This window comes from Schistocerca nitens, chromosome 12 (genome assembly GCF_023898315.1).
Source record: "Schistocerca nitens isolate TAMUIC-IGC-003100 chromosome 12, iqSchNite1.1, whole genome shotgun sequence".
NCBI classification, from domain to species: Eukaryota; Metazoa; Arthropoda; class Insecta; order Orthoptera; family Acrididae; genus Schistocerca; species Schistocerca nitens.
Window position 1 is genome coordinate 64,417,247 of NC_064625.1, and position 13,203 is coordinate 64,430,449.

The window sequence follows — 13,203 nt, forward strand, 5'->3', positions numbered from 1 at the left end:
AAAATCTCCGTGTTTCGTCATTCACCATCGAATCGATATAACGCGAGATCGTCACATTGGTCGCATTTCTCTCTGAAACGGTTACATTTATGGTCTGCCAGCCCTTGTCGCGTGCTGCGGTATGTGGGGACAATACAAGCAGCACAGTAGAACACAGCAGAAGCATCTAAGTTGATGCAATCGCCCAGTAAGAAGAGCTACATTTATAGTTTTAGTTATCGATTACTGAATTATTGGTCGGTTTGGTGCCTTGGACATGACCGAGGACCTTAAGATTTTGCATGAACCGAGGACTGGCAGCCACGTAACACGAGAAAATGTGAAAAGTGTTAATATGTAGTAAAAACCTTAGAAAATCTCCGTGTTTCGTCATTCACCATCGAATCGATATAACGCGAGATCGTCACATTGGTCGCATTTCTCTCTGAAACGGTTACATTTATGGTCTGCCAGCCCTTGTCGCGTGCTGCGGTATGTGGGGACAATACAAGCAGCACAGTAGAACACAGGAGAAGCATCTAACTTGATGCAATCGCCCAGTAAGAAGAGCTACATTTATAGTTTTAGTTATCGATTATTGAATTATTGGTCGGTTTGGTGCCTTGGACATGACCGAGGACCTTAAGATTTTGCATGAACCGAGGACTGGCAGCCACGTAACACGAGAAAATGTGAAAAGTGTTAATATGTAGTAAAAACCTTAGAAAATCTCCGTGTTTCGTCATTCACCATCGAATCGATATAACGCGAGATCGTCACATTGGTCGCATTTCTCTCTGAAACGGTTACATTTATGGTCTGCCAGCCCTTGTCGCGTGCTGCGGTATGTGGGGACAATACAAGCAGCACAGTAGAACACAGGAGAAGCATCTAAGTTGATGCAATCGCCCAGTAAGAAGAGCTACATTTATAGTTTTAGTTATCGATTATTGAATTATTGGTCGGTTTGGTGCCTTGGACATGACCGAGGACCTTAAGATTTTGCATGAACCGAGGACTGGCAGCCACGTAACACGAGAAAATGTGAAAAGTGTTAATATGTAGTAAAAACCTTAGAAAATCTCCGTGTTTCGTCATTCACCATCGAATCGATATAACGCGAGATCGTCACATTGGTCGCATTTCTCTCTGAAACGGTTACATTTATGGTCTGCCAGCCCTTGTCGCGTGCTGGGTTATGTGGGGACAATACAAGCAGCACAGTAGAACACAGGAGAAGCATCTAAGTTGATGCAATCGCCCAGTAAGAAGAGCTACATTTATAGTTTTAGTTATCGATTATTGAATTATTGGTCGGTTTGGTGCCTTGGACGTGACCGAGGACCTTAAGATTTTGCATGAACCGAGGACTGGCAGCCACGTAACACGAGAAAATGTGAAAAGTGTTAATATGTAGTAAAAACCTTAGAAAATCTCCGTGTTTCGTCATTCACCATCGAATCGATATAACGCGAGATCGTCACATTGGTCGCATTTCTCTCTGAAACGGTTACATTTATGGTCTGCCAGCCCTTGTCGCGTGCTGCGGTATGTGGGGACAATACAAGCAGCACAGTAGAACACAGGAGAAGCATCTAACTTGATGCAATCGCCCAGTAAGAAGAGCTACATTTATAGTTTTAGTTATCGATTATTGAATTATTGGTCGGTTTGGTGCCTTGGATATGACCGAGGACCTTAAGATTTTGCATGAACCGAGGACTGGCAGCCACGTAACACGAGAAAATGTGAAAAGTGTTAATATGTAGTAAAAACCTTAGAAAATCTCCGTGTTTCGTCATTCACCATCGAATCGATATAACGCGAGATCGTCACATTGGTCGCATTTCTCTCTGAAACGGTTACATTTATGGTCTGCCAGCCCCTGTCGCGTGCTGCGGTATGTGGGGACAATACAAGCAGCACAGTAGAACACAGGAGAAGCATCTAAGTTGATGCAATCGCCCAGTAAGAAGAGCTACATTTATAGTTTTAGTTATCGATTATTGAATTATTGGTCGGTTTGGTGCGTTGGACGTGACCGAGGACCTTAAGATTTTGCATGAACCGAGGACTGGCAGCCACGTAACACGAGAAAATGTGAAAAGTGTTAATATGTAGTAAAAACCTTAGAAAATCTCCGTGTTTCGTCATTCACCATCGAATCGATATAACGCGAGATCGTCACATTGGTCGCATTTCTCTCTGAAACGGTTACATTTATGGTCTGCCAGCCCTTGTCGCGTGCTGCGGTATCTGGGGACAATACAAGCAGCACAGTAGAACACAGGAGAAGCATCTAAGTTGATGCAATCGCCCAGTAAGAAGAGCTACATTTATAGTTTTAGTTATCGATTATTGAATTATTGGTCGGTTTGGTGCCTTGGACATGACCGAGGACCTTAAGATTTTGCATGAACCGAGGACTGGCAGCCACGTAACACGAGAAAATGTGAAAAGTGTTAATATGTAGTAAAAACCTTAGAAAATCTCCGTGTTTCGTCATTCACCATCGAATCGATATAACGCGAGATCGTCACATTGGTCGCATTTCTCTCTGAAACGGTTACATTTATGGTCTGCCAGCCCTTGTCGCGTGCTGCGGTATGTGGGGACAATACAAGCAGCACAGTAGAACACAGGAGAAGCATCTAAGTTGATGCAATCGCCCAGTAAGAAGAGCTACATTTATAGTTTTAGTTATCGATTATTGAATTATTGGTCGGTTTGGTGCCTTGGACATGACCGAGGACCTTAAGATTTTGCATGAACCGAGGACTGGCAGCCACGTAACACGAGAAAATGTGAAAAGTGTTAATATGTAGTAAAAACCTTAGAAAATCTCCGTGTTTCGTCATTCACCATCGAATCGATATAACGCGAGATCGTCACATTGGTCGCATTTCTCTCTGAAACGGTTACATTTATGGTCTGCCAGCCCTTGTCGCGTGCTGGGTTATGTGGGGACAATACAAGCAGCACAGTAGAACACAGGAGAAGCATCTAAGTAGATGCAATCGCCCAGTAAGAAGAGCTACATTTATAGTTTTAGTTATCGATTATTGAATTATTGGTCGGTTTGGTGCCTTGGACATGACCGAGGACCTTAAGATTTTGCATGAACCGAGGACTGGCAGCCACGTAACACGAGAAAATGTGAAAAGTGTTAATATGTAGTAAAAACCTTAGAAAATCTCCGTGTTTCGTCATTCACCATCGAATCGATATAACGCGAGATCGTCACATTGGTCGCATTTCTCTCTGAAACGGTTACATTTATGGTCTGCCAGCCCTTGTCGCGTGCTGCGGTATGTGGGGACAATACAAGCAGCACAGTAGAACACAGGAGAAGCATCTAAGTTGATGCAATCGCCCAGTAGGAAGAGCTACATTTATAGTTTTAGTTATCGATTATTGAATTATTGGTCGGTTTGGTGCCTTGGACATGACCGAGGACCTTAAGATTTTGCATGAACCGAGGACTGGCAGCCACGTAACACGAGAAAATGTGAAAAGTGTTAATATGTAGTAAAAACCTTAGAAAATCTCCGTGTTTCGTCATTCACCATCGAATCGATATAACGCGAGATCGTCACATTGGTCGCATTTCTCTCTGAAACGGTTACATTTATGGTCTGCCAGCCCTTGTCGCGTGCTGCGGTATGTGGGGACAATACAAGCAGCACAGTAGAACACAGGAGAAGCATCTAAGTTGATGCAATCGCCCAGTAAGAAGAGCTACATTTATAGTTTTAGTTATCGATTATTGAATTATTGGTCGGTTTGGTGCCTTGGACATGACCGAGGACCTTAAGATTTTGCATGAGCCGAGGACTGGTACCCACGTAACACGAGAAAATGTGAAAAGTGTCAATATGTAGTAAAAACCTTAGAAAATCTCCGTGTTTCGTCATTCACCATCGAATCGATATAACGCGAGATCGTCACATTGGTCGCATTTCTCTCTGAAACGGTTACATTTATGGTCTGCCAGCCCTTGTCGCGTGCTGCGGTATCTGGGGACAATACAAGCAGCACAGTAGAACACAGGAGAAGCATCTAAGTTGATGCAATCGCCCAGTAAGAAGAGCTACATTTATAGTTTTAGTTATCGATTATTGAATTATTGGTCGGTTTGGTGCCTTGGACATGACCGAGGACCTTAAGATTTTGCATGAACCGAGGACTGGCAGCCACGTAACACGAGAAAATGTGAAAAGTGTTAATATGTAGTAAAAACCTTAGAAAATCTCCGTGTTTCGTCATTCACCATCGAATCGATATAACGCGAGATCGTCACATTGGTCGCATTTCTCTCTGAAACGGTTACATTTATGGTCTGCCAGCCCTTGTCGCGTGCTGCGGTATGTGGGGACAATACAAGCAGCACAGTAGAACACAGGAGAAGCATCTAAGTTGATGCAATCGCCCAGTAAGAAGAGCTACATTTATAGTTTTAGTTATCGATTATTGAATTATTGGTCGGTTTGGTGCCTTGGACATGACCGAGGACCTTAAGATTTTGCATGAACCGAGGACTGGCAGCCACGTAACACGAGAAAATGTGAAAAGTGTTAATATGTAGTAAAAACCTTAGAAAATCTCCGTGTTTCGTCATTCACCATCGAATCGATATAACGCGAGATCGTCACATTGGTCGCATTTCTCTCTGAAACGGTTACATTTATGGTCTGCCAGCCCTTGTCGCGTGCTGGGTTATGTGGGGACAATACAAGCAGCACAGTAGAACACAGGAGAAGCATCTAAGTTGATGCAATCGCCCAGTAAGAAGAGCTACATTTATAGTTTTAGTTATCGATTATTGAATTATTGGTCGGTTTGGTGCCTTGGACGTGACCGAGGACCTTAAGATTTTGCATGAACCGAGGACTGGCAGCCACGTAACACGAGAAAATGTGAAAAGTGTTAATATGTAGTAAAAACCTTAGAAAATCTCCGTGTTTCGTCATTCACCATCGAATCGATATAACGCGAGATCGTCACATTGGTCGCATTTCTCTCTGAAACGGTTACATTTATGGTCTGCCAGCCCTTGTCGCGTGCTGCGGTATGTGGGGACAATACAAGCAGCACAGTAGAACACAGGAGAAGCATCTAACTTGATGCAATCGCCCAGTAAGAAGAGCTACATTTATAGTTTTAGTTATCGATTATTGAATTATTGGTCGGTTTGGTGCCTTGGATATGACCGAGGACCTTAAGATTTTGCATGAACCGAGGACTGGCAGCCACGTAACACGAGAAAATGTGAAAAGTGTTAATATGTAGTAAAAACCTTAGAAAATCTCCGTGTTTCGTCATTCACCATCGAATCGATATAACGCGAGATCGTCACATTGGTCGCATTTCTCTCTGAAACGGTTACATTTATGGTCTGCCAGCCCTTGTCGCGTGCTGCGGTATGTGGGGACAATACAAGCTCACAGTAGAACACAAGATAAGCATCTAAGTTGATGCAATCGCCCAGTAAGAAGAGCTACATTTATAGTTTTAGTTATCGATTATTGAATTATTGGTCGGTTTGGTGCCTTGGACATGACCTATGACCTTAAGATTTTGCATGAACCGAGGACTGGCAGCCACGTAACACGAGAAAATGTGAAAAGTGTGAATATGTAGTAAAGACCTTAGAAAATCTCCGTGTTTCCTCATTCATCATCGAATCGATATAACGCGAGATCGTCACATTGGTCGCATTTCTCTCTGAAACGGTTACATTTATGGTCTGCCAGCCCTTGTCGCGTGCTGGGTTATGTGGGGACAATACAAGCAGCACAGTAGAACACAGGAGAAGCATCTAAGTTGATGCAATCGCCCAGTAAGAAGAGCTACATTTATAGTTTTAGTTATCGATTATTGAATTATTGGTCGGTTTGGTGCCTTGGACATGACCTATGACCTTAAGATTTTGCATGAACCGAGGACTGGCAGCCACGTAACACGAGAAAATGTGAAAAGTGTTAATATGTAGTAAAAACCTTAGAAAATCTCCGTGTTTCGTCATTCACCATCGAATCGATATAACGCGAGATCGTCACATTGGTCGCATTTCTCTCTGAAACGGTTACATTTATGGTCTGCCAGCCCTTGTCGCGTGCTGCGGTATGTGGGGACAATACAAGCAGCACAGTAGAACACAGGAGAAGCATCTAAGTTGATGCAATCGCCCAGTAAGAAGAGCTACATTTATAGTTTTAGTTATCGATTATTGAATTATTGGTCGGTTTGGTGCCTTGGACATGACCGAGGACCTTAAGATTTTGCATGAACCGAGGACTGGCAGCCACGTAGCACGAGAAAATGTGAAAAGTGTTAATATGTAGTAAAAACCTTAGAAAATCTCCGTGTTTCGTCATTCACCATCGAATCGATATAACGCGAGATCGTCACATTGGTCGCATTTCTCTCTGAAACGGTTACATTTATGGTCTGCCAGCCCTTGTCGCGTGCTGCGGTATCTGGGGACAATACAAGCAGCACAGTAGAACACAGGAGAAGCATCTAAGTTGATGCAATCACCCAGTAAGAAGAGCTACATTTATAGTTTTAGTTATCGATTATTGAATTATTGGTCGGTTTGGTGCCTTGGACATGACCTATGACCTTAAGATTTTGAATGAACCGAGGACTGGCAGCCACGTAACACGAGAAAATGTGAAAAGTGTTAATATGTAGTAAAAACCTTAGAAAATCTCCGTGTTTCGTCATTCACCATCGAATCGATATAACGCGAGATCGTCACATTGGTCGCATTTCTCTCTGAAACGGTTACATTTATGGTCTGCCAGCCCTTGTCGCGTGCTGCGGTATGTGGGGACAATACAAGCAGCACAGTAGAACACAGGAGAAGCATCTAAGTTGATGCAATCGCCCAGTAAGAAGAGCTACATTTATAGTTTTAGTTATCGATTATTGAATTATTGGTCGGTTTGGTGCCTTGGACATGACCGCGGACCTTATGATTTTGCATGAACCGAGGACTGGCAGCCACGTAACACGAGAAAATGTGAAAAGTGTTAATATGTAGTAAAAACCTTAGAAAATCTCCGTGTTTCGTCATTCACCATCGAATCGATATAACGCGAGATCGTCACATTGGTCGCATTTCTCTCTGAAACGGTTACATTTATGGTCTGCCAGCCCTTGTCGCGTGCTGCGGTATGTGGGGACAATACAAGCAGCACAGTAGAACACAGCAGAAGCATCTAAGTTGATGCAATCGCCCAGTAAGAAGAGCTACATTTATAGTTTTAGTTATCGATTACTGAATTATTGGTCGGTTTGGTGCCTTGGACATGACCGAGGACCTTAAGATTTTGCATGAACCGAGGACTGGCAGCCACGTAACACGAGAAAATGTGAAAAGTGTTAATATGTAGTAAAAACCTTAGAAAATCTCCGTGTTTCGTCATTCACCATCGAATCGATATAACGCGAGATCGTCACATTGGTCGCATTTCTCTCTGAAACGGTTACATTTATGGTCTGCCAGCCCTTGTCGCGTGCTGCGGTATGTGGGGACAATACAAGCAGCACAGTAGAACACAGCAGAAGCATCTAAGTTGATGCAATCGCCCAGTAAGAAGAGCTACATTTATAGTTTTAGTTATCGATTATTGAATTATTGGTCGGTTTGGTGCCTTGGACATGACCGAGGACCTTAAGATTTTGCATGAACCGAGGACTGCCAGCCACGTAACACGAGAAAATGTGAAAAGTGTTAATATGTAGTAAAAACCTTAGAAAATCTCCGTGTTTCGTCATTCACCATCGAATCGATATAACGCGAGATCGTCACATTGGTCGCATTTCTCTCTGAAACGGTTACATTTATGGTCTGCCAGCCCTTGTCGCGTGCTGCGGTATGTGGGGACAATACAAGCAGCACAGTAGAACACAGGAGAAGCATCTAAGTTGATGCAATCGCCCAGTAAGAAGAGCTACATTTATAGTTTTAGTTATCGATTATTGAATTATTGGTCGGTTTGGTGCCTTGGACATGACCGAGGACCTTAAGATTTTGCATGAACCGAGGACTGGCAGCCACGTAACACGAGAAAATGTGAAAAGTGTTAATATGTAGTAAAAACCTTAGAAAATCTCCGTGTTTCGTCATTCACCATCGAATCGATATAACGCGAGATCGTCACATTGGTCGCATTTCTCTCTGAAACGGTTACATTTATGGTCTGCCAGCCCTTGTCGCGTGCTGGGTTATGTGGGGACAATACAAGCAGCACAGTAGAACACAGGAGAAGCATCTAAGTTGATGCAATCGCCCAGTAAGAAGAGCTACATTTATAGTTTTAGTTATCGATTATTGAATTATTGGTCGGTTTGGTGCCTTGGACGTGACCGAGGACCTTAAGATTTTGCATGAACCGAGGACTGGCAGCCACGTAACACGAGAAAATGTGAAAAGTGTTAATATGTAGTAAAAACCTTAGAAAATCTCCGTGTTTCGTCATTCACCATCGAATCGATATAACGCGAGATCGTCACATTGGTCGCATTTCTCTCTGAAACGGTTACATTTATGGTCTGCCAGCCCTTGTCGCGTGCTGCGGTATGTGGGGACAATACAAGCAGCACAGTAGAACACAGGAGAAGCATCTAACTTGATGCAATCGCCCAGTAAGAAGAGCTACATTTATAGTTTTAGTTATCGATTATTGAATTATTGGTCGGTTTGGTGCCTTGGATATGACCGAGGACCTTAAGATTTTGCATGAACCGAGGACTGGCAGCCACGTAACACGAGAAAATGTGAAAAGTGTTAATATGTAGTAAAAACCTTAGAAAATCTCCGTGTTTCGTCATTCACCATCGAATCGATATAACGCGAGATCGTCACATTGGTCGCATTTCTCTCTGAAACGGTTACATTTATGGTCTGCCAGCCCTTGTCGCGTGCTGCGGTATGTGGGGACAATACAAGCAGCACAGTAGAACACAGGAGAAGCATCTAAGTTGATGCAATCGCCCAGTAAGAAGAGCTACATTTATAGTTTTAGTTATCGATTATTGAATTATTGGTCGGTTTGGTGCGTTGGACGTGACCGAGGACCTTAAGATTTTGCATGAACCGAGGACTGGCAGCCACGTAACACGAGAAAATGTGAAAAGTGTTAATATGTAGTAAAAACCTTAGAAAATCTCCGTGTTTCGTCATTCACCATCGAATCGATATAACGCGAGATCGTCACATTGGTCGCATTTCTCTCTGAAACGGTTACATTTATGGTCTGCCAGCCCTTGTCGCGTGCTGCGGTATCTGGGGACAATACAAGCAGCACAGTAGAACACAGGAGAAGCATCTAAGTTGATGCAATCGCCCAGTAAGAAGAGCTACATTTATAGTTTTAGTTATCGATTATTGAATTATTGGTCGGTTTGGTGCCTTGGACATGACCGAGGACCTTAAGATTTTGCATGAACCGAGGACTGGCAGCCACGTAACACGAGAAAATGTGAAAAGTGTTAATATGTAGTAAAAACCTTAGAAAATCTCCGTGTTTCGTCATTCACCATCGAATCGATATAACGCGAGATCGTCACATTGGTCGCATTTCTCTCTGAAACGGTTACATTTATGGTCTGCCAGCCCTTGTCGCGTGCTGCGGTATGTGGGGACAATACAAGCAGCACAGTAGAACACAGGAGAAGCATCTAAGTTGATGCAATCGCCCAGTAAGAAGAGCTACATTTATAGTTTTAGTTATCGATTATTGAATTATTGGTCGGTTTGGTGCCTTGGACATGACCGAGGACCTTAAGATTTTGCATGAACCGAGGACTGGCAGCCACGTAACACGAGAAAATGTGAAAAGTGTTAATATGTAGTAAAAACCTTAGAAAATCTCCGTGTTTCGTCATTCACCATCGAATCGATATAACGCGAGATCGTCACATTGGTCGCATTTCTCTCTGAAACGGTTACATTTATGGTCTGCCAGCCCTTGTCGCGTGCTGGGTTATGTGGGGACAATACAAGCAGCACAGTAGAACACAGGAGAAGCATCTAAGTAGATGCAATCGCCCAGTAAGAAGAGCTACATTTATAGTTTTAGTTATCGATTATTGAATTATTGGTCGGTTTGGTGCCTTGGACATGACCGAGGACCTTAAGATTTTGCATGAACCGAGGACTGGCAGCCACGTAACACGAGAAAATGTGAAAAGTGTTAATATGTAGTAAAAACCTTAGAAAATCTCCGTGTTTCGTCATTCACCATCGAATCGATATAACGCGAGATCGTCACATTGGTCGCATTTCTCTCTGAAACGGTTACATTTATGGTCTGCCAGCCCTTGTCGCGTGCTGCGGTATGTGGGGACAATACAAGCAGCACAGTAGAACACAGGAGAAGCATCTAAGTTGATGCAATCGCCCAGTAAGAAGAGCTACATTTATAGTTTTAGTTATCGATTATTGAATTATTGGTCGGTTTGGTGCCTTGGACATGACCGAGGACCTTAAGATTTTGCATGAACCGAGGACTGGCAGCCACGTAACACGAGAAAATGTGAAAAGTGTTAATATGTAGTAAAAACCTTAGAAAATCTCCGTGTTTCGTCATTCACCATCGAATCGATATAACGCGAGATCGTCACATTGGTCGCATTTCTCTCTGAAACGGTTACATTTATGGTCTGCCAGCCCTTGTCGCGTGCTGCGGTATGTGGGGACAATACAAGCAGCACAGTAGAACACAGGAGAAGCATCTAAGTTGATGCAATCGCCCAGTAAGAAGAGCTACATTTATAGTTTTAGTTATCGATTATTGAATTATTGGTCGGTTTGGTGCCTTGGACATGACCGAGGACCTTAAGATTTTGCATGAGCCGAGGACTGGTACCCACGTAACACGAGAAAATGTGAAAAGTGTCAATATGTAGTAAAAACCTTAGAAAATCTCCGTGTTTCGTCATTCACCATCGAATCGATATAACGCGAGATCGTCACATTGGTCGCATTTCTCTCTGAAACGGTTACATTTATGGTCTGCCAGCCCTTGTCGCGTGCTGCGGTATCTGGGGACAATACAAGCAGCACAGTAGAACACAGGAGAAGCATCTAAGTTGATGCAATCGCCCAGTAAGAAGAGCTACATTTATAGTTTTAGTTATCGATTATTGAATTATTGGTCGGTTTGGTGCCTTGGACATGACCGAGGACCTTAAGATTTTGCATGAACCGAGGACTGGCAGCCACGTAACACGAGAAAATGTGAAAAGTGTTAATATGTAGTAAAAACCTTAGAAAATCTCCGTGTTTCGTCATTCACCATCGAATCGATATAACGCGAGATCGTCACATTGGTCGCATTTCTCTCTGAAACGGTTACATTTATGGTCTGCCAGCCCTTGTCGCGTGCTGCGGTATGTGGGGACAATACAAGCAGCACAGTAGAACACAGGAGAAGCATCTAAGTTGATGCAATCGCCCAGTAAGAAGAGCTACATTTATAGTTTTAGTTATCGATTATTGAATTATTGGTCGGTTTGGTGCCTTGGACATGACCGAGGACCTTAAGATTTTGCATGAACCGAGGACTGGCAGCCACGTAACACGAGAAAATGTGAAAAGTGTTAATATGTAGTAAAAACCTTAGAAAATCTCCGTGTTTCGTCATTCACCATCGAATCGATATAACGCGAGATCGTCACATTGGTCGCATTTCTCTCTGAAACGGTTACATTTATGGTCTGCCAGCCCTTGTCGCGTGCTGCGGTATGTGGGGACAATACAAGCAGCACAGTAGAACACAGGAGAAGCATCTAAGTTGATGCAATCGCCCAGTAAGAAGAGCTACATTTATAGTTTTAGTTATCGATTATTGAATTATTGGTCGGTTTGGTGCCTTGGACATGACCGAGGACCTTAAGATTTTGCATGAGCCGAGGACTGGTACCCACGTAACACGAGAAAATGTGAAAAGTGTCAATATGTAGTAAAAACCTTAGAAAATCTCCGTGTTTCGTCATTCACCATCGAATCGATATAACGCGAGATCGTCACATTGGTCGCATTTCTCTCTGAAACGGTTACATTTATGGTCTGCCAGCCCTTGTCGCGTGCTGCGGTATGTGGGGACAATACAAGCAGCACAGTAGAACACACTAGAAGCATCTAAGTTGATGCAATCGCCCAGTAAGAAGAGCTACATTTATAGTTTTAGTTATCGATTATTGAATTATTGGTCGGTTTGGTGCCTTGGACGTGACCGAGGACCTTAAGATTTTGCATGAACCGAGGACTGGCAGCCACGTAACACGAGAAAATGTGAAAAGTGTTAATATGTAGTAAAAACCTTAGAAAATCTCCGTGTTTCGTCATTCACCATCGAATCGATATAACGCGAGATCGTCACATTGGTCGCATTTCTCTCTGAAACGGTTACATTTATGGTCTGCCAGCCCTTGTCGCGTGCTGCGGTATCTGGGGACAATACAAGCAGCACAGTAGAACACAGGAGAAGCATCTAAGTTGATGCAATCGCCCAGTAAGAAGAGCTACATTTATAGTTTTAGTTATCGATTATTGAATTATTGGTCGGTTTGGTGCCTTGGACATGACCGAGGACCTTAAGATTTTGCATGAACCGAGGACTGGCAGCCACGTAACACGAGAAAATGTGAAAAGTGTTAATATGTAGTAAAAACCTTAGAAAATCTCCGTGTTTCGTCATTCACCATCGAATCGATATAACGCGAGATTGTCACATTGGTCGCATTTCTCTCTGAAACGGTTACATTTATGGTCTGCCAGCCCTTGTCGCGTGCTGCGGTATGTGGGGACAATACAAGCAGCACAGTAGAACACAGGAGAAGCATCTAAGTTGATGCAATCGCCCAGTAAGAAGAGCTACATTTATAGTTTTAGTTATCGATTATTGAATTATTGGTCGGTTTGGTGCCATGGACATGACCGAGGACCTTAAGATTTTGCATGAACCGAGGACTGGCAGCCACGTAACACGAGAAAATGTGAAAAGTGTTAATATGTAGTAAAAACCTTAGAAAATCTCCGTGTTTCGTCATTCACCATCGAATCGATATAACGCGAGATCGTCACATTGGTCGCATTTCTCTCTGAAACGGTTACATTTATGGTCTGCCAGCCCTTGTCGCGTGCTGGGTTATGTGGGGACAATACAAGCAGCACAGTAGAACACAGGAGAAGCATCTAAGTTGATGCAA